This window comes from Sceloporus occidentalis, unplaced genomic scaffold, assembly GCF_023333645.1.
Source record: "Sceloporus occidentalis isolate IW3139 unplaced genomic scaffold, rSceOcc1.0.p SCAF_19, whole genome shotgun sequence".
Lineage (NCBI taxonomy): Eukaryota > Metazoa > Chordata > Lepidosauria > Squamata > Phrynosomatidae > Sceloporus > Sceloporus occidentalis.
The window spans coordinates 10,057,779-10,085,027 of NW_028316999.1; the positions used below are offsets into that span (position 1 = coordinate 10,057,779).

Genomic DNA, 27,249 nt, shown 5'->3' on the forward strand with positions numbered 1-27,249 from the left:
GACAGGGCCTGGTGCAGGGCGACTGCACTCTCCCAGGTGGGCATCTAGGGTTGAGCAGCCACATACCACCACCCTGACATAGCAGCTGATGTAGTCCAGAAGAGAGCAGAACTAAACTTGGCTGGATGCGGAAATCTACACTAAACTTGGATATGACAAAACGAGCAAAACTTGGAGATATCCTGCAGGCACCCTGGAGCAGGCATGAAACATAGCACTGGAATCATGTGCAGGATGCTGCAGGCTGGGAGAGTGGAAGCTAAGCAGAGGTTATAGAAGAAACATAACAAGCAAGGGATAGGGAGACCAGGCAAGTGACATAACCAGACAATACATACATGATACAGGCACAAGAAAGGACAGAGAACAAGGCAAGGAACACAGGGGAAGGAGTGAGGAGCCGGAATCCTCGGACACTTCTCCTTTAAGCAAGGATCGGACATATTAACTGGGACATGGGGAGAGGAGAGGAACCGAAATCCTCAGATGATTCAGGGAAGAAGGGCAAAGGTACATAAGAGACAGACAAACATGAATACAGGAACTTGCCTAGGACTAAAAGATAACAATTGGAGATTCCGTCACATCACATGGCCATAGTATGCTTAGCCTACCACTACGCCAAAGTACTCCAATGACAGTGGGTCCTACCGCTAAGCCCTGCATACGAAAGTACTGATAAACTAAACATTGAATCCAAACACAGAACCGAGAAGGACATACCTTTAGACTGCAGACTGAGACAAACAGAACAAACGGGTGGGACACACCTTATAAAGGAAACAGAGCTGAAGCTAAGAGCAGACTGGAATCAAGGAATCAGAGGTTCAGGACAGCATACGGAAATCCAGAAGTGGACCACAGCAAAACATGGGAACTGAGGCAAGGCAGGGAAAACCAGAGATATGCAGCTCCGCAGCCTGGATGGACCCTGACAGATTCATATTTATTCTACAACGAAAAAGAAATGAAAAAACAAAAATCCAAAACCGACTCTAACCTCACTGCCCCAAACCTCATGCATTTTGTGTACACTCTGCAGATACACATTATACATTTTTTGCTTTCATGTTCTAAAATTTCTATGGAATGATGTTTCAAAAATAGAACTTATCTTCAATAAAACTGGAGATTTCGATTTCTATTTGGACTCAGGTTGCACTTTATTTTGTCATTAAAGCTTATTTGTTACTTTGTGTTAGAAGATTGCCGAATCACTGCATTGGATTAGAAATTAAAAAATCAGGAGAGTCCCTCTGTGCACCGTAACACCGAGCAGCAGATGATATTTTAGGAGAAACTCAAGGCTTGGATAAAAGGCTACCAGCCAGAATGAACCTATTAAAATCCCAAACAACAAAGACTGTATACAGAAAGTCATGTGATGATGTACTTATTATGTACAAAAAATTTTATTCACTGAAGTAAACTTCTTGATGTGTTGCTATACCAAATTATAATGCATTCGGATACACGCAGTAAAGTGGCTCATGAGACCTTCATTTTGAGAACCAAAATATTACAACTAGAGCAGTGGTTCACTTGTTTAATATGGCATTAGTTTACCTTACCCTATAGCTTTTGCCTGTCTTATCAATAAGATAGATAGATCGATAAGACAGGCAAAATCAAATTTTGCTTCAATGTAATCAACGCAAACCATCTACTGTGTTCATTACCGTGTTCATGCTATCATTAAGAGGGTGTTAAATAAATAGAACAACCTCCCAAGTGGTAGAAGCTAATACAATGATGGAATTTGAACGTGCATAAGACAGACATGAAGCTACCTTGAATCTAAGATGAGACCAAGGACTAATTAAGATCTGAGACTCTACTTCAGGAGAAACGGACAGAGTAGATGGACCAAATGGTTTCTACCTGCCTTCAAACTCTATGTTTCTACAGTATTACTGGAAACACCTCTGTATACAGACAAGAAATGAGGCATTTGGCATGTACTGTAAGTGTGAGAAAAAAGGTGCTGCAGTTATAGCCTAATCTGGCAAGCGCACTAAATATGATTCATTATAATGAGCAGTCTACAAAGTTAGTGTTGATTGAAAAAGATACTTGTAATACTGACACAGAAATGTGTTACAAAAATGTTTCATCTTTCACGTTTCAAAACATTGCTATCTTGATATAATAAGTAGTTCCCTAACTGAAAATGTCATGTTTGCCTTCACTCTGTCAGGTTAAAAATAAGGATGCTACATGAAATATAATGATTTCCTTACTATTACGTATATTTCGAAAATTGATAACCCTGATCACCAAACATACTAAATAGGGTGAAAGCATCTAGATTTCTTCTTGAACCCTGCTAGGAAACTATACGGTTATATACTTTGCACTAAAATATCAAGAGCATATGGAAAAACATCCAATCATATGCTAACATATGTAAAAAATGAAGTGAAAAACTGCGTGAGCCCAGCCCGAAAGAGGGTTCTCTTTGTGAATACAGTTCAGTTTCTGTTAATGTTATTCTTGGTATTATGTTTAAGTCAGGTTCTCACTGGAATGTGTTATGCGACTTTCTTAAAGGTCATAGTTTTGTTTTTCTTAACATAAAATAATGTGAAATGTGAAATATATTGCATAAATAGTAAGATCTCTAAGATATCGAAGGTTAAAAAACATACAACTTTATATATTGGTAAACAACAAACAGTACTATTAATACTGGTTATAATAATATCAAAATAATATTACTTGTTGGAAACAATGAAACATAATACACGATATGCATTAAAGTGAATAAAAAAAATAAAATATATTCCTTTAAATACTTGATCAACTCATTAAGCCAGTGACATTTCCTCTGCATATATTTGATTTATACAAAGCAATACATTTTGTCCATGACAAATAAATATTAAAATTTTGATAAATTCCACGCTATCTGACCTCCATTATCTCACCTTCAGTTGAAATGCTGTTATCTGGTGTTCTAAAATAGAACTAAAATCCTTTAGGGATGAGATATATTTTTGTAAGAATCATTCTTTGCAAACTACGCATTGTACTGTTGTGAATTGTTGAAGCAAATGTATCAGTCTGCAAATTGCTTTTTAGCCCGAGGAGCTACCCTTCATTCTGTATAACAAATTGTGGACATTACCATTCAGATAATTGGCAGTGGAAATCCTCCTGTCATGTCGCGTTACTGTTTGATACATTTAGTGTAGGTCTCATAATATGCCTGTTATAGAGCATGGTATGGAGCCAATCATAAAGCATTTTCGCTCAAATCTTTTTATAATAAAAATAAAACAACCACCTGAAATGACTTTATGGGAAATACTTCCCGCATTAAACCAACTAAGCAATAACACACAAAGATTATTTTTTTTGGAAAAAGACATCTACCAACTATGGCTCAAATCTACATTCAGACATGTAACACCAAACATAAGTGCATTTCTGTTATAAAGCGTAATTGTTTCTCAGGTTCAAGTGATTAAAGATAGTGTAGCTGAGTATGACAGAAGGGATCAAACTCCATATAAAGAATCATATACCCACCTGGCTTATACTGTAGACTGCATGTGCAGAGTGCCTATGTCTGTGTAGAAAATCTGCAAAAAAGTCTAGTTAGATCTGGGACAGCTGGTAGGTATGCCATATATTCCATCTATGTTACCTTCACTACAAATGCTGTTAGCCGATGTTCTAAAATAAAACAATTCTTGAAATATATTAATATTAGCATCGAGAACTTGTTGAAGGGGTATGGAGCATACCAGCCAAAAGATAGACGTTAAATAGAGGTGTTCGGATAGGTGTAAGGACATTGAAAAGAAAAGGTTTGAGGTGAGGGGTATGAGGGAAATAGATCAAGGGACGTGGGAGCAGCTCTGAACCACGTGTAAAATAATTAAAGCCATAATTAGGAATCTGTATATGCATATCCACTCTCTTCCAATGTGTTACTTATGTTAGTCTGTGGTCATAATACCTTCTAATTTCCCATCAGCACCTTTAGCATACTAGCATGGGCCATACCAAGCTATGTTTGCCATTGCATGGAAAGGGATGTGGCTTTGAGACAAGGAATAGTGTTTCTGATAGACACACTATAGTTTGCTGCTAAAAAGGAGGCTTAAATTTTCAAAGAATTATGAGTGTTAATATACTATTACAATATTAAAAAATACACATGCAGGAAGTTATCCTCCTGTGAACCCACTCTTAAAAATCCATGTTGATGTGGGTATTTTTGCAATGATTTCTCATACATTGGGAGTCAAGTGTCATCATCTTTAAACATTTGCAGTTTCGAAAACTCCATACATAGACACAATTTCCCATGATGTAATTGTTGGAGCCTGATTTTTTTAATGGTCAGCTAGTTCTACTGCAGCAAAATGCTTCCATCAATGTCCAATGTTATGATGAGCTCTTGTGATTGTACAATTGTGCTGCAGTGGAACCATGGCTCAAGAATACAGCGATGGTGCCAGCATTCCTCAAGCTTTTCCAATTGCTATAAAATTAAACTCTGGGCTGAGAACTGCTCTGCTGAAATGCTTAAAATAGACCGTGGAGGAAACTATCAACATTACCTGGCCAAATATAACTCTAAATATAACCCTTCCGTAGGCCAACTGTACTGGTCTCTGTACTTATTACTTCACAGTGCGCTATAAAAGCATTTATTGCTTAATTAAATTAATAGGTTTTGTGTATATTTAACAGATAATGTTATTTAAAAACAACTGTTCCAATGATTACAGATTTTTTTATTACACCAAAGCACTGCTATTGTCATGATTCCACCCTACTAGCCCGGACCATGCATAATTATTTCGCGGTCATGTCCATCTCCAAACACTAGTGTGCCCTGCAAGTGGGCAACCTGCCGTGTGCCCTGCAAGTGGGCAACCTGCCGTGTGCCCTGCAAGTGGGCTTCTAGCCAAGTGTGCCCCATCCAGAGGGCTTCTAGCCGAGTGTGCCCAATCCAGAGGGCTTCCTGCTGTGTGTGCCCCATCCCGAGGGCTTCCTGCCGTGTGTGCCCCATCCCGAGGGCTTCCAGCCAAGAGACTTTCCTTGTTCATATGTTTTACCATCCTTTACAATACAAGTATTATCAGTATCATCAGTCTGTGGTTTGTTTCTTTCTGCTCGTCTGTAGTATCCCCTGCACCTGGGCTCCTTCTCTACCTGTGTACCCAGTTCGTGACAGCTATCCAGCCTTTCCTTAAAGCTGATTTATTTTGGCAGGTTAGATGGCAGAGGGAGGCAAAGGGGGTGACTGTAATGGCTGACAAATGTTTATAAAAGGTGATAAATGCCTTGTGCGCAAAATGAAGATAGCAATTCGGTACAAAAAAATGTTATCTGAGCATTCACAGAATTTGCAGCGGTTTCATGGTTACAAAGTTACTCATGTTGTAAAAAGACACACGGTCCATCAAGCTCACGTCTCCCAAGGATCCATATCTGCTGATGAAGCGGGTGGCTGTAGTCGTCAGGGATCCCCAGTGCAAGGCCTTTGTCGGTGCAACAAACAAGATAGCCTTTAAAAAAGGAAAACCCTTGGATAGATTCCAACATTGAGAATTGCCTGGTATAGGTTGTGTTACCTGAGCTTCTGTGCCCTGTTTCCTGATATGATATATATCTATTCCTGTTTATGACCCTTGCCTTGATCCTGTCTCTGAATCATCCGTCTATACTGCTGTTTCTGTGTATCACCCTTGGCTTGTTCTCCATTCCAGATCCTAAAAAATCCTTCTCCATTTTCCCCAAAGGCCCTTGCTACTGTTTCCATCTAGTATTGTTTTTTTGGGGGGGTCCTGCATCCTTAGCTTAAACGCAAAGGAAAACAATCCAATGAGACTTTTATCCCAAATCGTCTCAGAGTAAAACAATTGCTTGTTTAGATTTTCACTGTCTCAACATTACCTAAGCTAAACAAAAAATGTTTTATACCCCTGAACACATTTTTAACACACAGACATCAAGCCTTTTTAAACGTATTAACTAAATGTGCCAAAACCACCTTTCTCGGCAGTGCATTCTACATCTTAACTACCCTAACTACAAAAAAAAACCCCTTAACATGAAATCTAATTTCTCCAAACATTAGAGTCTGCCCTTCTTGTCTGTAAGGTAAGTAGACATATGCCCAGACAGGTTTTTGTATGGTTCTTGAATATAAATGCATCTGGTAATCATATCCGTATGTAGGTGCCATTTCTTCAAAGTAAACTTCCATTCGTTTTTATTGATTTTGTTGTATGTCTCAGCATTTCTGGCTACATAATCGAATTTTATGAAATTGCTCCCAAAATAGCACTGCCTATTTAAAATGTGATCCAGTCAATGATAATGATCTGATTTTATTTACCCCTGATGAGTGAAGTCTATCCAATAATATCAAAATGTTGATACAGACAGAAAGGTGCAGCGAGAGAAACAAAGATGTAAAGTTAAATAAACAGCCAGAATAGCAGGATAATTATCACTAATCACAATTTATAAAATCCTCACATTTATTTTTTGTATGCTAAAGAAAGAAATCTATATTACGTTATCGCTACCTTTATCTATGTTTATGCACACACAACTTTTTTTTATAAAAGTTAACAGTCTAGGATTAGCCATTGGAACATTTCACATTTGAGGAGGATAAGGCAAATCCCCCTCTCGCCATTGCAGACTTATATTAAAGTGAATTACAGCAAGAGATCAAATTATCTGAAATATTAGATTTGACATACCCATGATTTTTGTCCAGGAGAGTTATAGATGGTCTACCAGTGATGTGAAATGAAACATGAGGTACATTGTATTATTTTTCCTCTCCAATATTTTGGTTCGGGTCTTATTTGTTTTGATCCTTTTTATTATTGCTGTAGTACCAGAAAAAAGAAACCCACATAAGGGGTCAAAAGGCATATCATGGGGCACAGTGGCATTTAGAGGGTTAAAAGGCATATCGTGGGGCACAGTGGCACATAGGCATTTCTGGGGCAGAGTGGCAAGCCAGAGGGCAGATGTGCATAACTGGGGGGGCAGGTTGAAAAAAAAAAAGGAAATAAAAACAATTTTTTTTTCTCAATCATAGCTTTTATTAAAAAAAAAATGTTCACATAGTTTAAATGAATTAACATTTACTGGTAAAACTTTTTTCCTATAGGGTCGTCTTATATTCAGGCTTTTTCTTTTTGTCATAAATTAATATTCAGATTTTGGGGGGTCATCTTATAATCAGGGTCATCTTATAATCAAGCAAATACGGTACATGAGGCTGGATTCAATGTCAATTCTAAAGCAATTGAATACCAGTTCTGGTGTAGAATGCAATGTAAAAAAAACTATGCGATCTTTTATCTCAGCTAATGAAGCTGGGAAAATATTCTCTTTGAATCCAGACAACTGTTTAAAAAAAACCACTATGATACACTCACACCCATCAAAGTTTCGGAACTTCAGAGAAGGCATCAGGGGATAAAAGAGGAACAAAGATATTTGGGTACTAAAGAGACACTTGGACTTTATGTCTTTAACGCTATTAAGGTTTTAAAACCAACTTGACAGAGGTTGATCTAAGTTCTTAAATCATTCCTGGAAAAAATGAAGAAACCAGTAAGTTGGATCAGTGCTTCTCTTAACTCATTATTATTGGGTATTTTATCATTTTATTCCAGTTCTCAGAAGAGTAAGTTCGTTGTTTTGTTTTTTAAAATCTTTGGAAGAGTGTTTCTTGAACTGGGACAGTTGTTTCCACGAGAGGGGCTGCCCTCACTTCATGAATAGATAAAAATATATGTGAGAGATTGTGTTGCATAAACTTTGTAGAATAGGGGGAAACTGTTAAAATGCAAGAATCGCCTGAGGATGTGTGACTCATCATACTATAACAGTATTATCATCCATAACAGTAGATTCCCTAATTACAGAAGCAACGCATTGTGTATTTCTAAGCGTGTTTCACTTGTTTATTCTAAACATGTATTAAAATTCGGATTTTGCCGTATAGTGGAAATCGCTTACAGATTGAAGTGTTCTTTAGGAAGTAGCAAAAAGGGATTGACATAACCTTTCAGAATTCATGATGTCCAAAAGGCCCCCCTTTTTAGAAAGGAAGACTAAGAACGTATTATACGCTATCGAAAGTATAGTGAATGCATGAAATCCACCTTTGTCGTGGTTTTCTTTTTGGTATTCAGGCATGTCCTACTTTGGTAAATATGTTTCATTCTACATAAAGCACATATGTTAGAGAACAGTATCTCACAAAAGCGAGTACACCCCTCACATTTTTGTAAATATTTTATTATATCTTTTCATGTGACAACAATGAAGAAATGACAGTGAGCATACAGCCTGTATAACAGTGTAAATTTGCAGTCCCCTCAGAATAACTCAACACTTTAATGTATAAACCTTGGTAACAAAAGTGAGTACACCCCTAAGTAGAAATGTTCAAATTGGGCCCAATTAGTCATTTCCCCTCCCTTGTGTCATGTGACTCGTTAGTGTTACAAGGTCTCAGGTGTGAATGTGGAGCAGGTGTGTTAAATTTGGTGTTATCGCTCTCACACTCTCTCATACTGGTCATTGGAAGTTCAACATTGCACCTCATGGCAAAGAACTCTTAGAGGATCTGAAAAAAAGAATTGTTGCTCTACATAAAGATGGCCTTGGCTATAAGAAGATTGCCAAGACCCTGAAACTGAGCTGCAGCACGGTGGCAAGACCATACAGCGTTTTCACAGGGCAGGTTCTGCTCAGAACAGGCCTTGCCATGGTCGACCAAAGAAGTTGAGTGCAGGTGCTCAGCGTCATATCCAGAGGTTCTCTTTGGGAAATAGATGTATGAGTGCTGCCAGCATTGCTGCAGAGGTTGAAGGGGTGGGGGGTGAGCCTGTCAGTGCTCACACCATACACCGCACACTGTATCAAATTGGTCTGCATGACTGTCGTCCCAGAAGGAAGTCTCTTCTAAACATGATGCACAAGAAAGCCCACAAACAGTTTGCTGAAGACAAGCAGATTAAGGACATGAATTACTGGAACCATGTCCTTCGGTCCAATGAGACCAAGATTAACCTATTTGGTTCAGATGGTGTGACGGCAACCAGGTGAGGAGTACCTGCTTTTGAATGGTAATATATATACCGTATTTGCTCGGTTATACGATGACTCCTCAAAATTTGAATATTTAGAAAAAAGAAAAAGCCTGAATATAAGACTACCCTATAGGATTTTTTTTCTTACTAGTAAATACATTTTTTTTCATATTTAATAAAAACCATGATTGAGAAAAACAAAATTCTTGTTTTTATTTCCTTTTATTTGCCAACCTGTCCCCCAGTTATGGACATCTGCCCCATGGCTTGCTACTCTGCCCCCAGATATGCCTTATAACCCCCTATATGCCACTCTGCCTCCCTGATATGCCACTCTGCCCCCCCTGATATGCCACTCTGTCCCCTGATACGCTGTATACCCCCTATCTGCCCCCTGATATGCCTTATTCCTCCCTATTTACCACTCTGCCCCCCCCTGAAATGCATTATACCCCCTATATGCCACTCTGCCTCCTGATATGCCTTATTCCTCCAATATTTACCACTCTGCCCCCCGATATGCCTTATACCCCCCTATATGCCCTCCTCCTGACATACCGATGCATCCCTAATCTTGTCCTCCGTGCACCAGACTCCCTGGTGTCAAGAGGGCTGCCAGAGAGGAGGATCCAGGTTCCCTGCAGCGCTGCGGGGGACCTGGATCTTAGTCTTGTAGTCAGACCTCTATTTGAGGTCTGATTATAAGACAATCTTGAACATAAGACGAGGGGTAATTTTTGAGCAAATACGGTATATATATATATATATTTGCTAAACTATGTAACAACATTTTACGCTCTTATAAATAGGGTCTAGTATTATTTTAGTTGACAGAGTCTTAAAGGTATTTACTACATGAAAATGAAATGCTTTCTTGGCCAGGCTCTTTAGAATATAAACATTGTGGAGTACATTTGTCATTAATATTTTAAGTATTTGTATCCAAACTGCTTGTGTTAGGAATATTTGAGTTTGAATTTATTTTATGGACCTTGACTTTACTTTCAATTCTTAACTTGACAGCTGCACACTCTTTAGATTATATGCTGCAATCATAAATAGTAGGACGGTGGAAAAAATGCGTGGGTGCCCAATGCTAGACATATAGTGTGCTGACTATGATAAAAATCCCAGCTTGTCCCATTTACCGTTAAATAATGTACTTTATCATCCTGGCATTCTTTGGGCAATGTGCACATTGTGCTGGGCTAGGTACTGTGTGAATCTATTAGTATGCATTTATATTAGTAAAAAATGGAATCTGGCTGGATGCAAAAGAGCATATATGCCTCTGATAAGATTTTCATGCAGTTATGTGCTTGTAATTCTAGCTATGGCTGAATGACTAAAATGTTTACAAAAACAATTTGCGCATTACAATATGAAAGCCAGGAATGTTTAAGAAGCCAATAGCTGACTATATTTCAGAAATACTACTCTGAAATAGTGTGTTATGAGTCTGAGGCTACCAAACAAAATAAAGAAAAACGCCAAAGAATTTAAGTATAGATGTATCTCTCATATTGTACAAACATAGCTCCATTATTCTCAACCATCACGTAGGGACACTAGCACATGCAACATCATAAATGTATATTATATCTGTGAAACAAAGCCCTAGCAACATATTCCACACACTACCAAGCACTTAAAGACAAACAAATTGATTTTTTTTAAAAACAGAGAGAAATATATAAATTAAATAAAGCAATCAAGTTAATTATCCATTTAATAACGTGTGCTGGCATCTTGCATCAAGAATACATAAATACATAATACATTAATAATTATACAACATGTATAGGGAATGAAACAACAGTAGATACACAGAAGAATTACTTGTTAATATATTACGAGTAAAATATATATTATAAATAGTCTAACAATCAAGTAAGGTTGAATTATTTAGCGGAAAATATGTATTTAAATTAATCAAATATGGATTAATAAACATCATGCAGTTTCAAACACATACAGAACTCTAAATATAATCCATTAAATTAATATACACCATAAAGCCATGAAAGTACAAAAATCTTGAATGTAGTTAATCATGAATGTATTGCTAATTTATAAGAGGTACTCATATCAGTACTCACTTGGGTGACCATGACCTGGCATTGGTGAATTAGTGAATATGTTAGTGAATATGTTTATTATTATTAATTGCCCTTGCTACCTTATAAGTATACATTTAGTATGTTGGCCAAATATGTATCATCGCTAACCATTTCCATCTTTTCTCACATAAAAAAGATTAGCATTCAATTCAACTTTAATTTTAGTAGCCAAGGTAGCTAATTTTCTGATTTATTGATTTTTCCTTATGGTTCCCTCATTTTGCTCTAGAAGTTCCATTTTTACTTTATTGACTGGTTTGCTCTCCTTTTATCTAATGATATTTTTCTTCGAAGAGTGGAGGTTTTCATATACAAGGGTTCTGCCCTAATTGCTACAATAAAATGTTCAGATTTTGTAATGAAGGTTTCTTTCTTTGATGTTTGTTCATCTGACACAGGATTCTATCAAATGTGTTGAAGCTGCTCATCATCTTTACTCCAATAAGAAAATTCATCCTTTCTTGTTCTTCTAGAAAATGGTTCCATTTCCCTTGCTCTCATCAAACGTTCAGATAAAGGATACCATATTTTTCTAGTGAAATTATTTATTTTACCAGGCTTCAATAAAGTTCCAGTGTTGAACTGATTTCTGGACTTCCTGGATTCTCTTTGATAATATTATTTCCAATTGGTGCTGATGATGAAGTTCTCAGCAACTTGAATCTATGATGTAATATCCTGACTTTTGATCTCGCAAAGTTGTCCCATAATTTTGTTGCATAAAGGTCTTCTTTTCTTTCCGGTGAAGAGTGTTTTTCGTACCTCTTTCTAATTAAGTGTTTTACATTTCCTTGTTCTGATAAAATGAATTTACCTAACATTCCTAGATAAAGAGGGCTTCTTTGATTAACATACCACCCATACCTTTGCCTCAGTCTGAGGAAGTGGGAAACTGAGAGTAACCATAAGTAAAAAAGTAGTAATTAGAGGTGGGTTTTTTTCTTACTTTGGATAAATTTTGGTCCTTTGTCATGCAATCAGTTGTTACAGATATGTAACAGATAACAGTTGTTACAGATATGACATACTCTACAATAATGGCAATCAGAAAAGTTTCTAGCAGACAATTGGTAGCATATTTAATGCAACTTTTCAATGCAGCGACTTGTGGTCAGATGAATATTTTTCTCTGCGTTCTTAAAAGTTCTAGGGAACAAATGGGTTCTGATTAGTGCTTTGGGACAAACACTTAAGTCTAAAGAAATCCAGAGTACTTCTATTATTAGCACTAAAAACTCCCACATGTTAATTGTTTCAGGATTCATTATCCATGGGAGTTATCTGAAAGAAACAACAGTAACTCTATTTAATGTGGCACCACACTAAGCACCAACAATTAATGAAATGTAAAAACTATTTCAAACATAATGTTTTCAATAAAAATGTTTCCAAAGCTATTCTTTTCTTTTATTTATTTGTCATCCGTGATCATTTGTTCTGTGCATTCACAGACATTTGGTTGCTTCTTGGGAGGCTATTCATATGTTTATTTTTGGTAGGTATCAAAAGGAACAAATATGGCATTTGTAACAGGAAAATTGCATTATTTAGACTTCATAGCAGCTTTAATCATTCTGGAGTCGCAATAAACTAATGTTGTTCAGGAGGGATAGAAACCAATTATAGCCAACAACAACAACCCAATAATCAAAATACTTTCTCCAAATTCACTTAAGTAAGATTAAGCTGTATTGTATTTTTGGGGCACACAAGCTGCCGAATAAATTCACACTGGGGTATGTCTGCTTCATCTTTTAAGTTCTTACTCTATCTTATCATCTAAATGTCTGTTATTAGTGTAAACCAGATGCCCATATGTCCGCATCGTTTGACAAGTTCAAATAAAAAGGCAGGATTGTTTAAAACTCTGGAATCAATGAATGCTAATTGTATTACTAATTAGCTTGAGCAACATAGCGATGGCAGTGCTGCTCGATTTCATGCTGTCACTGGCGAGGAGAACCATTATTTTTTAAATGTTTTAATTTTCTATTGGATATGACTATGTAGCTTAGCTTGTGCTACTATATAATCAAATATTAGCATTTCTGTTCTGAAAACCATATATACTAGAACAACATTACTTCTCTCTGTACATATAGTATATTTTCTATCCTGGAATAAACCCATTACCTTTCAGTGTAAAGGTTAGGTGGCAGGAATCATTAAAAAGAAACACATCGGGGAATACAGTGCACAGAGAATTGCCAGATCAGCATCTTAGCACCATAAAGAAGGATTTTTGTTCCTTTGCTGCTAAGCAAATTATGTAGGCACATTACGTGGGCATCTAGACACAGTAAACTGCCTTTGTGTGTATGGCAATATAATTTCAGCTTTGAAAATAGTGTTTGAAAAAGAAACTTTGAAGAACTAGCAACTGACTCATAGAACAATCAAACTGACCTGGCCATGTGACCTTTAAATGGCAAAATAATAATTAAAGTTAGTTCCTGCGTCTGTTAAAAAGGGCCAGAATGTGAATTTTAAGTCACCATCTGGTATGATTGGACTCATGGTTTTTTGGTTGACATTATCAAGCAATGTAAGGCAGGCTTTACGTCTGTAACTGTAGAAGCTGGGATGTTTCAATTAATGACATCATGTTCTGGGAGAGATAAACCATTACACAACCATTATTCTGCAACTGAAGACTATATGGAGCGTTGCCTTAAAGAATGTCTTATGAGAAAAAAGTGAGGAACAAATTCAGTAAATTATACTTTATTTAGTTTTTCTTTCTTTCATTGTGACTCTCTTCTATTGCGTATACATAATACCAAAAACAAGGTTCCATGTATAAAGTGGATATAGAGGCAAAAGGTGATCATTGTTGACCTTATGTGCATGTGTCTACCCAGAATCCCTTGTGGTTGTGGTAGCACCATGGGATTTCTGAGGGGGAAAAAAAGCCTTCTGGCTTGTCTGGTTTCTGTAGATGAGTGTTTAATAATGCTTATAATACCAAAAACAAAAAAGTTTAAAAAAACCAACAAAAATAAAACAGTCATACAATTGCAGCGTTTCTACTTATATGATCTGCTACAGGATTTTAAACAAAAAAAAAATGATTCAACTGTTGCAATAGTTCTTTGTTCATTTTGGAATGGGCTGCTCTTAATTGTGTTGTAGATGTACTACTTTTATCACAGAGACTTCTGTTATTTTTCTGTATTTTTCTGCAAATGTTTTACTTTAAAGATAACACCACTAAAAGTTTTGGACTATCATTTAAGTTGCTATCTCAGTTCTGCAGACAGTGATTTTACATGTACAAGGTACTATATTTGGGGCAAATGCATAAACTATATTCAATGCATATATTTCTACAAGATACAGGTTTTACAGTTGTGCTTCTTAAAAGGCAGTAATGGCGACATCCTTTTTCCAGCGACCAGTGCAGAAATATATATTTGTGTCACTGTTTTAGTCTTTCAACAGTCAACTGTGCCAAGGTAGTCCTTATGCATTATCACACACGGGAAAATAAAAGGCTTTTTAGGGCACCTCCAGTATCATAATTTCAGTAATATTCTATTATCGTATTTGCTCGATTATAAGACGACCCTGATTATAAGACGACCCCCCAAATCTGAATATTAATTTAGGAAAAAAAGAAAAAGCCTGAATCTAAGACGACCCTATAGGAAAAAAGTTTTACCAGTAAATGTTAATTCATCTAAACTATTTTTTTTTTTAATAAAAGCTATGATTGAGAAAAATATTTTGGTTTTATTTCCTTCTATTTTCCAACCTGCCCCCCAGTTATGCACATCTGCCCCAGAAATGCCTTATTCCCCCTATATGCCACTGTGCCCCGTGATATGCCTTTTAACCCTATATGGCACTGTGCCCCATGATATGCCTTTTGACCCCCTATGTGCCACTCTGCCTCCAGAAATGCCTTATACCCCTATATGCCACTCTGGCATTTAGAGGGTTAAAAGGTATATTATGGGGAAGAGTGGCATATAGGGAGGTTTAAGGCATTCAGGAGGCAGAGTGGCGTATAGAGGGTTAAAAAGGCATTTCTGGAGGCAGAGTGGCATTAAGGGGGTTAAAAGGCATTTCACAGAGAACTCTGCCTCCAGAAATGCCTTATGCCCCCCATTTAACACTCCCCCGCCCCCCCCAAACTTACTGGTGCTTCTGACTTCCCTGTCATGTAGCCGGGGCAGCCTGTAGATCCCACGCGCTTACGCTGCAGCCGGAAGGAGGCGTGGCTAGCAGCGGGGATTGTCTGCGTCCATCGCGCAGACCTTCAGGGGAACTCTGATCTCTGACAGCCGGGGAAGGTCTGCGCGATGGACGCAGACAACCCCCACTGCTAGCCACGCCTCGTTCCTGCTGCAGCGGAAGTTGTCTACGCGAATCGCGTAGACATCTACACACTGCCCCAGCTACACACCGGGGACTCGGAAGTACTGGTATGTGGGCCGGGGGGGGGAGAGACAGGAGGATCCAGGTCCCCTGCAGCTGCGGGGGATCTGGATCTTAGTCGTCTCATAGTCAGAGACTGAGGTCTGATTATAAGACGACCCCGATTATAAGACGAGGGGTATTACCTCGTCTTATAGTCAAGCAAATACGGTGTATTAACTCACAGATAGCTAGTGTAGATGTTAATACATACAAGGCATTTAAATCTCTACCCACCATGTGTTTGAGGTCTACATTTGATTACCTCTACATTAGAATATTCGTACCAATATCCAGGCTTCTAACTTTGAAACACACAAATGAAAGTTGCATCGCACACAGATCTGCCCACAATACTGGACATTGTTTTAATTTTACTGGTTGGTTCCTGGTAGACCTTTTCTTTTCCTCCTATTCTATAGATGCAGGGGCGGACTGGGCCGGGGGGCAGGGGGGCAATTGCCCCCCAGGCCTCCCTAAATCCGGGCCGGTGGGCCGGACTGACGAGCATTCAATGCGGCTGCGGCCGCAAAGTTAAAAACTAAGCGGCCGCGAGCAGGATTGAATGCGGCCGTCATGCGTACCTGGCGTGGGGGGGAGGGGGGCGGTCCGCCCCGGCTGCCGCTCATCTGAGGGGTGCCACCATGCCGGCACGCCTTCAGAAACGATGCGCGCGGCACAACATTGAAGCCACGCCCACCGTCTTCCGCGCTCAGTGCACCGGAAGGACAGGAAGAAGAAGAAGAGGAGGAGGAGGAAAAGTGAGAGTGAAAGAAGAAAAGGTAGGAAAGAGTGGATTAGTAAGTGTGTGAGAGTGATGGGTGTTATGCTGAATGTAAGTGTGTGAGAGTGATGGGTGTTATGCTGAATGTAAGTGTGTGAGAGTTATGGGTGTTATGCTGAATGTAAGTGTGTGAGAGTGATGGGTGTTATGCTGAATGTAAGTGTGTGAGAGTGATGGGTGTTATGCTGAATGTAAGTGTGTGAGAGTTATGGGTGTTATGCTGAATGTAAGTGTGTGAGAGTGATGGGTGTTATGCTGAATGTAAGTGTGTGAGAGTGATGGGTGTTATGCTGAATGTTTGTGAATGAGGGTTTCAGATAGCATGGATGTGTAAGTGTTGGGGGATAGCTTGGCATAGGGAGTCCGTAATCACATTCCTTTCATGCCCAGATTCCAGCATGTAGTGGCTGCCTAGGCATGATAGGAGTGTGATTGCTGTTATAAATTATTTTTTGGTCCAACTTCGGTGTGTTAACACTTTTATTGGACAGAATAATTCAATGACAGTATTAATATATATATATATATATAATTGCAAACAGCAATCACACTCCTATCATGCTAAGTCAGCCAGCACATGCTAGAACCTGGGCATGATAGGATTGTGATTGTTGTTATATATATATATATATATATATATATATATATATATATATATATATATATATATATATATGTTAATATTGTTGTTGATTTTTTTGTCTAATTTTGGTGTTACTTTTAATAAAGTATTTTAAAGGTTTTTTTTGTTTTTTTTTTCAGTTTTGGCCAAGTGAATGCTGAATTTTTAGTTTCAGTCCAGAATTTTCATTTCGTTGCATCCCTACTATATACTATGCCAGTCACTAAAGTGGTAAGCCTACACCACATCAATGTTTGGCTTAGTATATAGTGATAGGGGTTGTCAGTGTCTGGCTCAATGTATAGGCACACATTGACGGTGGTACCGCATAATCCCTAAGCATATAATGATAACAAATATGCTGTACCCCTGTCAATGTTTGCCTAACCATAGAAACTATGCAGTTTTAAAGTGTGTGTGTGTGGGGGGGGTGCCACATACAGGGTCTGCCACAGGTGCCAAATACTCTAGGTACCCCCCTGCATCATGCGGCTGTCAGACCCAATGGCCATGCCTCAGCTCCTCTTCCCACGTCTTAAAAGTGGTGGGATGAAGAGCTGAGGCATGCGGTGCGTGCACGCCGGCCACTTTAATTTCATTAGGCGCTGGTGGTGTGACTGCTGCACGACGGCCGCTTTCCATTTCGCTCGCAGCCGCTTTGATGGTGCAACGGGCCAGTTGACTAGACTTGCCCCCCAGGTCTTAGGCTGCCAGCCCTCCCCTGTATAGATGCCTACACATTAGTGGGGCTATCACGAACGTCCCTGTTTCTAAGACTACCAGAGCCAATCGGCTTTCACCTTGTATTAGAACAATTATGCAAATGTAAGGACAAGTTAAGATGCTACTTCTGGCAAGTAGATAACATAATTTGTAGAGACCACTACATGGGTTAATTTCAGTATATTAAACTATGAAATGTTTTATTTAAGTCGATTGTAGATCCACACGTTGAGAAGAGAGATCCATTTTAATTTCATCTGTGCAATTGCAATAAGCTTGTTTGTATTAATTCATTTATATAGGAGAATGCATATTTGTGGTCTTCCTAAAATCAGCATCTAATGAAACATACCACAAACTGACATTAGAGATGGTAAATTATTTCCTCAAATAACATTCCCACACTGGAAACTTGATACATGGGAAGGAAAACTTTTGGGACCTGAGAAAATGCAATCAAGTGTAACAACCAGACTGTACTTAGTCCTACATCTTTTTGTTGTAATTTAATTAAGGTGAGAAATGCTGGAGCCTATTTCCAGGGTAGTTAAAAAAAAGATTTGACAGTTATATGCATTATTCCCCAGACTTTAAAGGGACAGTTTACCACACATACCACTAAAGATGAATGCATGACAAAGTACTTTTGATATGCATTCTTCAAAATCAAAATTAAGAACACTAACTTGTGATAGAACCTGGACCTCTCCATGTTCCAACAATTCTTTCCATTGCCAAGCCAGCGCTGGAGCTGACTAGTGATAAGTAATAAGCATATCACGTGCACGGAGATGTGTTCAGCTAAATGCATCTTCTAGATGAAAAATAGCTGGGGTGTGGGCAAAGCCGTAAATGCATATAAAGGAATTTTGAAGATCCCCCCCAAGCATTTGCATCTAAATTTAAAGGGGGATCTCAGCTATCATATACATTAACGTCTAAAATAATATATGATGGGTGGGGTGTCCCTTTAAAACCATTTGTATTTCAACAGATGTGATTTAAAACCATGCAAATGCCATACCTTAGTACATATGCTGTTTTTAGTAAATTAGTCCATGTTATTATGTATGCTTGGATGCTGAGTGTGTAATGCATGAGGGTAATCCAGTATTTTTTTTTAATGTTGGAGTTTGTTTTTTTGAGTTTTTTTGTTTCTAGAGCAAGCTTCATGATAACGAAAGCATTTTATACCAGTGTCATTATCAAAATATTGTTTCAAAATAAATTGAGCAGTACGTCAATCACGTACTGTATGTAAGACACTACAAAGGGGATTTCTACAAGCGCATTTGCATCGGTAATTCAGCTATTTTCCTGCTAAGCTGGGCTGTTCCTTGGTGAGTTTATTGGATAAACTATTTTGCCTGTGGTTTTGCATCAAACGTAGTTGGTCAAATTGTGATTAGTGCAATTCATGCAGGGCAAAAGAGATGTTGTAGCTTAGGCTCAATAACATCTACAGAAAGAGACTGCTTTCCCTGTTTATAGATCCTCTACATCCCATGCTGTGTCTGTGATTGAATTCTCTCAGTTGCTGTAGGGTATGTAGATTGTTACTACTACAGAGAAACACATGTATGATATTCTCATTATGTATTATCTTACACATATTTTTGAGCTTTAAGTCCAATTTATTAATGTTTTTGAAACAACTGCACAAAGTTGGAAATCACTGAATGCAGTTAAAATATTATATATTGAGACTTCAAAATGTTTTGAGTCTTGAGACTTGACAGGCTTTAAAGGCCCAAAGCAATGATCATTGCTATTAAGCACCAGAATGACCAAGAGTTCTGATGAAATCATAGATAAGAAGAAGTGATTTCAATCTATAGTGAAAAAACAGAGTTCAGCACTCTACTGTGAGATGCCAGGATTGCAGTGCATAATATAACAAATATATGACTATGTTATAAGATATGACTTTAAAAACTTACTGTGATTTATTTCCCATTGGCACAGTCCAACCACATTGGCTCACATACGGTCAGATGGTCCTCTCAGAAATATTGTAGAAATGGGGGGAACAAATAAAGTTATTATTTGCTAAGTGGCTTGTTAATAATACCACATCAGAGAGGTCTTGATCTCATCCATTACTTAGAGAAAAAATGTAGTTAAGTGATAAAGACACAAAAGAAAAATGTCTACCCTACTACATCTTAAAGAATAATAAAAAAAAATACAACAAAACAATGCAATCTTAAGACTAGTGGAACCCACTCTATTGTGCAAAAACAGATTCTTCATTGTCACTATTCTATATATTTTCCCATGTTTCCACATTACTTTTCTTCATCTGCATATTTGCATCATCCTCCTATTCCCAATCTACGCTGTACGTGGCAAGCGGTCGAACGTGCAACCCATCACATTTTCTGTTCCTTATATCAGCCTTCTTTGCACATTTTTGGTCTGAGATATTTGTGAAAATCTACATATTTGAAGCAATGTATTAGCATATTTTTTCTGTATGCTCAATACGGGCTCAGATGTTGCAAGTATTCTGTATAAGGGTGCTGTGTCTTAGATATTCCACTTTTATTATCTTGTTAGTTGTAATGAACTTTAAGTGCATTCCAGAAGAAAAAAAAACACATCAAGACATTCATGGAACAAGAGGCGTATCTATTCTATCAGTACTGTTTATCAGTTTATGCATGACAGAAGGATTTGCCGTACACTTATAATTTTATAATGTCATAAATTACATAAAAATTCCTGTTATTTTCTCCCACATTTATACAAAAGTCAGGAGGTGAACTCTCAATTCCCCCTGATGCTATCACCGGCTTTACTGCTGGCTCGCTGAAAGCACTCTTATCTTTTTTAAAAAGAGCAGGGATTAGAATGGTGAAAACAAGCATGTTTACTGTTCGCTTTGATGTCATTGATACATAGCAGATAATGGCTATACTTAGAACATCTGGCTAACATAAGGGAATGTGTTCCAAATGTCAGTAGAAATACAATTAAACTTCTAATTTCATTATTAAGCAATGAAGTGGGTGCAGTCATATAAATATATGTGTGCAGTGTTTTTCTTATATCTCACAGTGTGAAATTATGTGCTTTGGGTATACACAACATTTATATCTCAAAATCTCACACCACCTGCTAAAGTGAATGACAGCTCTAGACTAACACAGGAAACATTTGTCTTCTTGGCACATATCTGATTTTCAGAAAATTGAATTGATGTATACTTTGTGTGGGAACCATAATTACAACATAGTTACTTGAACAAAAGTATTCAAAGTTATCATGAGAAAGTGAGGCCAGCTTCTGATATGTATACCCTTGGGGCAATTTTGATGTAGGCAATTGTTATGCAAAGTCTTGCTTAATTTTAAAACATTTACTAAAGAGAAAAAAAATTATATATGGGTATCTGGTCGGAAAGTTTCTAGAGATTACTAACAATCTGTCAAAAAATTTTAGTGTTTTCCAAAAGCTTGGTCAAGAACATTATAGACCAAAGCTGGCATAATTTTGATGATCAAATAATGCTCTTTAATGAATATTTTCAGTCAGCAGTGAGCAAAACCATGGACATTATTATTGTCCCCTTCACAGCTATAGCAGCCTCCACTCTTCTGGGAAGTCTTTCAACAAGATTTTTTGCGTCTGTGAGAATTTATGTCCATTCATCCAAAAAAGCAGCATCCACTAGTCTCCTCCATGGGCCTCTGGGCCTTCAGGGAAGTATTTTCTGGGACAAACGCTTGCCTGCACAATAATGGTGGAGCGCATCCCCAACATTATCAGGAGGCAGAGGGGGTAGAGCTTGCAACCCTAGGCAGCCCACCGTAGAGGGCAGGCATAGGGGAGTGCCTAGCCCCATCTTCATCTCATCAGCAGCAGAGTCTCTCTACGTCAATGTCAAGGGGGAGGGGGTACTTCATTTTGATCCCAGCAGCACTAAAAATAGCTTCCAGATTTCCATACCAGTGTTAAGTAGTTCTGCTACAGTGAATTTGCCCCTGTGCTGTGCTCTACCAATAATATTTCTTCGTATTCCTCTGATTTGACCTTGGCTTTTGTATACCTTTTATGACCTTGCTACCTGCCTACTGACCTTTACCTGTTTATTGTATTTGAACCTTGCTGCCTGCCTACCCATCTCAGCCTATTAGCCATATATGAACATTGCTGCATACCTTGGACCTTGACCTATCCTTCCGGCCCTCGTGCTCCCGCTGTTCTCCACAATCTATCTATTCATCTATGCATTTTTAGATTAATAAAGTGGTGTATTTACCTTGGGCGCTGTCCTAGGCTTGAACCAGGGCATCGTCCCCAACCCCCTTCCCCACCATCGGCATCCTGAATGCATTGAAAGGTGATGAGCACCTTTAAGACATAGAGCTCGAAGATGAACAATGTCCTTGTAACCAGGCCATTGTGCAGTGGAACACAGTGGTTTTGTAGAAGGGGGATTGCTGATCCCCTAGACTTGCCACCCTAGGCATATTCAGCCGAGGCCTGGAAACATCACTGGGTAAAGGTATCCTCATTCTTAAAAACAAAAATTTAGGAACTACAGTTATAGAATGTTTATTAGGTTTCCCTTAAGAAACAATTATACACATTTAGAATTGTTGTTTACCGTAATTGCATATAATTATGTTAAGCAAGTATTAAGTATTTGCAGTTGGGTCGGATTCAAGTTATAATAAAATAACTGCTTAGGGGTTATTACTGGCTGCACATAGGTTTGTTGAATTTTTAATACTATGTGATTGTGACAATTGTCTGTGTTACAATTATGTGTTATGTACTTTATGTTTGTATACTTTAACCTATCTGCAGCTGAATGTGTAGCACCTCAATATTTTGCAGCCAACATAAGACTTATAGAGCTTTGTTATAGTTGAAATAGAAATATAGAGGTCAATGCATACTTTGTGCCAACACACTCAAGTATGCATGGCATCATGGGTCTGCCTATAATATGTGGGTAGGGTTGCTAATGCCACACTCTACTCGCGTCTAAGGAACACTCATGTTCTCCCCTTTTTTGAGTGAACGTAAATGACAATCACAATAAACAGAACCCTTGCCAACAACAGCCTATTGGCTCATTCTTCTCTAGGCCCAGTAAGGTCGAGCCAAGGGGGCGGCCAGGTGCTCAATGAGCTACCAGGGAGATTTCTCCACAAATGGCCCATCTCTATAATAAGACTTGGGTAAGTAACTAAATGAATAAAGCACTGTCTTTGCAGTGTTTTCAAACAGAAGAGCCCACTAACGGTTTTAATAGTTTTTAACGTTAAATTAATAGCAAAACACCCACTTACCTTCAAAGTACAATACACTGTTGAATATAATTAGTTTATAACCAGTGTCTTGTCCTAGAGGCAATTTTACTGGCATTTTGCCCTTACGTACTAGAGCCAATTACTTTTAGGCTAAAAAACGTTTGGTTGTAGGAACATACCGTGCATTGTTGTAAATGTCAGGTAATCTAAATTATACAGAACCTGTGACTGGCGACACTGTTGTTTGCAGTAGCATTGATACCATGTCGATTTGGCACCCTTAGAGTGATTTTCCTTTCATTTTGAAACAAAGGCACTGAGCATAAACAAAAATCAGGGTTAGACTTTAAGTAATGTTGGAACATATTTGTCATGGGCAATTGTTTGCCAGTTGTTCTAGAGGTACAACTGACAAGGCAGTCAAGGTGAAAATTCTTCATACTCTCATTCAGGGTTGATTGTTATCCTAAAGTAAATCAGTTTATACCCTAAATGTTGTTTACAGAGATAATTTTTTGCCATGCAAGAATTGGCACTGTGTCTGCGGTACCGCGGGCTTTAATATCTAGTTTACACTTTGTACAACTGAGCCAAGCTAGCATACGTTCCATTGTATTCAGAGACAGAGCAGCAGGATATGATCCCATATACAAGGACCTAGCAGTTAGGACCTTGACTTCAGTGGAGGCGTTACTCAGGGTAAAATACATGTCTGCTTACAACAAGGAAATAATGCTTTTCTATTTAGGACGCTGTACAAATGTGTGATAAATTTACATTCATGAATTTCCAGAGCACAACTTCCTATCACCACTGCAAAAGTTTGCTTTAAGCTATTACTTTCTACTTTTTACAGTTGCTGTTTGTCGTTTATTTAAACTTTGTAAGGTTAGGTGGGGAGAAAGAAGCCAATTGGTGGCACCAAAAAATTACAATAGTACCTTGGAAGTTGGCTTTAATTTAATGTACAATGTGGCATACTGTTAAACAGCCAGTAGTAAGTTTCATCATGTCCCTGTATATAGATAGCCCCACCGTCTCACCCTCTCTGCACCCAAAAAAAGAGCAAGAGGTGAAGCTATCACCTGATTAACATAACTATTATATCAAGATTTGGCTTAACATCCAGTAAACCTTTAAGAATAAGAGAGTGCTTATAGTACGGTATCTATGGCCTGCTTACATTCACATTATTATCCAGGAATGTGGACGCGCACTTTGTATAATTCCGTAAACACAGATTATCACTCTAGAAAGCTTTCTAATTTTAAAGTTATTAAAATAACAGCCCCAAAACTTTGCATTCAGTCAGAGTGACAGAGGTTGGAGAAATGTGTTTATTTAATTCCCCCACTTTGTCTCCAGGCAACACACAGCTCATTTTTTATTTGTTTTGAAAACGACCTTGTTTGACATGCAAAACACTAGGCCAGAGGCAGAGCTAGAATACAGGGGAAAGTGGTGCTTTTAACACTAATATCCCATTTGCTATTAATGAATGCTTTTGAGCTACTTGCTGTTATAGTCTACGAAAACAAAGCACATGTTGTTCCTTAGTTTTAATATTCAATACTTTTCATGAAGACTACCACGGTAAGTGAGCAAGATGAGCTGTAATTCTAACCAGGGGAGGGCTGGCACAGGTAGTAGAGAGTCAATTGCCTCTTGGCTGCTGTAATTCAACTTTTTAGGACCACTCTGCAAAGTCTTTTTTGTGTCTTTTGCTTGCATTCCCAAATATAGCCTGTAGGGGTCTTTGTCTAACATACCGGTAACAAACAATCTAGACGGAATTCTGTCCATCTATTTTCTCTCTTGCTATAAAGTGTATATTTGCCAAGGTAGTATTATTTATACTGAGCGTATATTTTTGGCAAATTTATTCTAGACCACTTTTTGTCTGAGCCGTATGAGTGGACCATGAGTCCTCCTCCGTTTGTTACAATTGCCAGGCTCTCCAAACATATAAGAAAAGACATGTCTTTATGGAGCAACACAATCTAAAGTGGCATTTGAGACAACTCAGCTTTGGCTCACATAAAAGGTCTTTGTAAAGCCATGTTCCATAGCCCTAGCTCTAACAACACCGCTCTAACACCACACTCACCAAATAATACATGCAAATTATATTACAGTAAAATCTCAAAATGTTACAACACTGGAATGACTATTACTATGGGACTCCTACTTAGGTCAGCAATCTGGACATTCTCACTTACATACCTCACTATTGAGGAGACACTGTGCTTCTTCAAGTCTCAGATTCCCCTGTCCATCTTCTTTTCCTCCCATAGCTAAGTTATTAGTGTATTAAACTGTTCTAATGCCATAAAAGTCAAAATGATGTATATATAAACATAAGAAACGTGTTGAATTGTACAAATGAATTACTAAGCTTATTCTGTTATAAAAATAACTATCAACATATCACAAAGCCATGTAAAAAGCTCCTTAGCCACACAGTCTGAAACAAATGGGCCTCTCTTTGGCCATTTGAAAATGTTATTTTTCACATGAAAAATAGCCATTTTTGCAAAGGCAAAATAATTATCTGTATAGCATTTGCATCATCAGATATTAAAGTAGCAAATACCTGGAAACACTGGCCTTCAAAGGGAAATAGGTTTTGCTAAAAGTTCGTTTGAATCATAGGTAACATCTGTTTATAATTTGCGGGAATATATTAGGTTTGCATTTAATAGGACACTTGGTTACCTAAAATGTGGCCCTATAATCCAGTTTAGTACATAAAGTATAGTAAAAGGTTTGGGCATGCCTTTCTTTTCTTTCACAATCAGTAAGGCAAATCACACTGATTGTACATGGCATCTATGGCTGTCAGAAGGGCCAGACCTATGTGAGCACATAGGCACTGGCAGCATGCATTACATTTCTCCTTTTGTTGCGTGATTCAAGAAACAGTAGTGTCTCATTACACCATTTCACAGTAGCCAGCTAGACATTCAAATATTCTGCAGGGCAAAGGATATCCATATCTGTGAACTGGCAAGGTGCAGTTCTAGCCCCAGGTAGACTTTGAAGGGTTGGGTAGTGGATGTAGGCAAACACTGCTTCTCTGCGTTGAGATTAAAGACATTAACCCAGAGCCCCAGGGAAGCAATGTTTTCAGCTTTGAACATAACACTCAACTGTCAACTGAAATGTTGGAAGAGATGGGACACAGTCCAGCTAGTAAAAATTAATTCTTGAATGAGTTCTAAGTAAATTACAAGGGGTCAGAATACTGTAAATATAGTGTTTTATGGTGTGGTGAATTATTTGAATTCATTATAGGTGGACTTTACCTTGAGCTAGTTTAACATAATGTTCCTAATATTCCCTGGGAAAACCACATACAGTGACAAGAAAAAGTGAACCTTTTGGAATTGCCATCATTTCTATATAAATGTATTTTAAAATATCATATGATCTTCATATAAGTTACAATAATGAAAACAAAACAATATGTTTTAACTAATAAAGCATGTCATTGTATTGTTCTTGTCTATATTGAACATTCACTATGTGGGATGGAAAAGTATGGGAACCCCTTGGCTGATCACTTCAACAAAACCTATTGGAGTCAGGAGTTAGCAAACCTGGAGTCCAATCAATGATACAAGATTGGAGGAGTGTTTTAGAACTACTTTGACATAAAAAAACACTCAAACATGTTTAGCTATTTTCCAGAAGCATCTACTGATGTGAACCTTGCCTCACAAAGAAAGGAATCTCAAAAGACCTACAGTCAAGGATTGTCGATTTACATAAAATTGGAAAGGGTTACAAACTCATCAGTCACCAGACATTTTTTTATAAATGGAGACAGCCAGCCAAGATTCTCAGACTCTAAGGGCACAATATAAAATGCTCAATGAGGTAAAGAAGAACCCCAGAGTAACAGCTAAACTGTAAGGGAGTATCATGAATTAGAGCTGCTTTGCATACAGGAAAATGTCAGGATGGCTGTCCGCCAGCTGAAGCTCCGTAGAAGTTGAATAATGCAGCAGGAAAACGACCCTAAACAAATAAATCTACTCCAGAATGGCTTAAAAAATGATAATCCACTTTTTGGAGTAGCCCAGTCAGAGCCCAGACCTTAACCTAGGATCTGTCACGTTTCACCATGCGCTAGCTGGACTTGTGCAAACTTTGTTGTTCATTTTCATTTACCAACCACTAGATTACATATTGTCCGCACAGACCAGTCAAGACATCTGCAACCCACCTG

At 38.1% G+C, this 27,249-nt stretch overlaps 1 protein-coding gene across 5 annotated transcripts in view; it reads left to right on the forward strand.

Moving 5' to 3' along the window:
- The window catches only part of LOC149302383 (potassium voltage-gated channel subfamily KQT member 5-like), a 274,371-nt gene that overhangs the window by 115,402 nt on the left and 131,720 nt on the right, over positions 1-27,249 (forward strand). The gene's annotated exons all lie outside the window — the stretch shown is intronic.